The sequence below is a fragment of the Microtus ochrogaster genome, unplaced genomic scaffold (genome assembly GCF_000317375.1).
Source record: "Microtus ochrogaster isolate Prairie Vole_2 unplaced genomic scaffold, MicOch1.0 UNK44, whole genome shotgun sequence".
NCBI classification, from domain to species: domain Eukaryota; kingdom Metazoa; phylum Chordata; class Mammalia; order Rodentia; family Cricetidae; genus Microtus; species Microtus ochrogaster.
Window position 1 is genome coordinate 887,734 of NW_004949142.1, and position 2,725 is coordinate 890,458.

A 2,725-nucleotide genomic window follows, 5' to 3' on the forward strand; every position below is an offset into this window, starting at 1 on the left:
GGTCTACAGAGCTAGTTCCAGGACAGGCTCCAAAGCCACAGAGAAACCCTGTCTCGAAAAACCAAAAAAAAAAAAGTTAAATATGAATATGTGGATATTGTGATTTTGAGTGAAAGCTAGTATCAGGAGTTAGGGAAAGTGGCTCAGCTGCCAATGTTTTCTGAATGTGTACGAAGCCCTAAGTTTTATCCCAGGAACCCAAATGATGGAAGGAGAGAACAAGCTCCCCAAAAGCTGTCTTCCAGCAAGCTGTGGCATGCAACTGGGCTGCCAGGACATAAATAAACATTTAAAATTACTTTAATAAATAAATAAATATTTGGGGGCTGGAGCGATGGCTCAGAGGTTAAGAGCACTGACTGTTCTTCCACAGGTCCTGAGTTCAATTCCCAGCAACCACATAGGGGCTCACAGCCATCTGTAATGAGACCTGGTGCCCTCTTCTGGGGTGCAGGTACACATGCAGGTAGAACATAATAAATGAATAAATCTTAAAAAAATAAATAAATAAAATTACTTTAAAAACATAAGTTGTAGGGGCTGGAGAGATGACTCAGTGGCTAAGAGCACTGTCTGCATTTCCAGAGGACCTTGGTTCAGTTGCCAGCATCCACAAGGCAGACAACAACTGTCTGTAATTCCTGTTCCTGGAGATTCCATACCCTCACACAGATGCATGCCTCCAAAACATCAGCGTACATAAAATAAAAATAAATAAATCATTAAAAAAGTAAGTTGTCCAGCTGTGGAATGACCAGTCTTTTCCTGGATACATTTTCTCACATAGTGACAGGGATTTAGGGTGTTCTCATCCCCCAGACTCCTGTGAGATTTCCTGCAGAAATTCTAATTTTAAGATCTCGTTTTTCCATATTTTAGGGTTCCTTTCCATGGTTACATCTGTCAGGATTGGTTTGTACATGGTGTAGGGCCTTACTTTGTTTCAGCCTGCCCTTGAACTCTTGGGTTCAAAGTATCTTCTTCCTGTTTTATCTCCTCAAGTAGCTGCCATCACTGATTTCCTAATCAGGGACTTCAGCTCAGAGATTCGGCCACAGGCCCAGCCAACTTGGGAGTTAAGCAGAGCTGTCTGTGTTGGCTCAGCTCTTAGTAGGAGACTCAGGACAAGGAAGCTCACATTAGGGAGAGGAAGGGCTGGGGAGCTGGTAGGGATGGTCAGCCTTAAGTTAACTGCATTTATTTTTGTTCTTCAGGCTATGTCTTCAGTTGCTTACATATATCAATACACACACCCCCACCACCACTAGGCTAATGCTTTCCTGACTTAAAAATTAAAAATATGAGCCGGGCGGTTGTGGCGCACGCCTTTAATCCCAGCACTCGGGAGGCAGAGGCAGGCGGATCTCTGTGAGTTTGTGACCAGCCTGGTCTACAAGAGCTAGTTCCAGGACAGGCTCCAAAGCCACAGAGAAACCCTGTCTCGAAAAACCAAAAAAAAAAAAAAAAGAAATGTAGAGGCCAGAGAAGAACCAATTGTTTATCCCAGGAAAGAATGGCGTGGCTTAGCGTGCAAAGGACAGAAAAGGCACCGTGCAGGCGCACAAATCCTGACGGGATCCACAGACAGACTGAGTGCAGGGAGATGCGGAGCCGAGCAATCAGGAGGCTGTGAGGTTTTTGGTTGGAGCGGCAAGGTATCTGAGATGGACAAAAGAAGTGGAATTTTGTTTGGTCATATTAATTCTGAGATGCCTGAAGCTATGAGATGCTCGAGCTTCTAGGGCAAAGTTGCAAGCTGTAAGTGAAAGGAATGTTAGCAGGGGTGCAGGAACAGGATGCCAAGAAGTGGGGAGTCCAGGGCTAAGAAACGGAGTAATCACCATTGAGGTTGGCGGCCAATCAGAACAGGGCTCTTAAACGGTTTTGTTGTTGCTGATTGTTCTCTTTTGCTATTTATTTATTTATTTATTTATTTATTTATTTATTTATTTATTTATTTATTTCTGATACAGGCTCTCACCATGTAGCCCCAGCTGTCCTGGAACTTGCCAGGTAAAATAGGTCAGGCTGGCCTCAAACTCATAGAGATCTGCCTATCTCTGCCTTCCGAGTGCTGGGATTAAATGCACGCATCCCTACACTTAGTCTACCTTTGTGTAGACTTTAAGAGATTTTTTTTTTTTTTACTTTTAGGTGTATGGATGATCTGCCTGCATGAGTGTATGTGCACTCCGTATGCCTGAACTGTGAATAAACCTGGTAGCAAGTAGAAGCCACAAGAGGATGTGGGCTCCTGTGAAACTGGAGCTATAGACAGTTGTGAGCCTCCATATGGGTGCTGGGAATGGAACCCAAGCACTCTAGAAGAGAATTCAGTGCTCCAGACTACTGAGCTGTCTCTCCATCACTTACTCTTGGCTGTTTGAGAGAAGGGCTCACTGACTACCCTTCTACCTCAGTCCTGAGTGCACTGTAGCACCTGCACCCTTCCCTGCCAGGTAACACACATCATACACACATGTACATACACACAACAATAACAAGTACACTTTTAAAAAGAAAATAAAAAAAGGTAATGGCGGCTCATACCTTTAATTCCAGCACTCAGGAGGCAGAGGCAGAAGGATCTCTGTGTTTAAGGCCAGCCTGGTCTAATTAGCAAGCCCCGGAAGAGAGAGAACGACATAGATAGACCTTGTTTCAATAAACAGACAACAAAAAAGATGAAACAAAGTTAAGTATGAGCCGGGCGATGGTGGCGCAC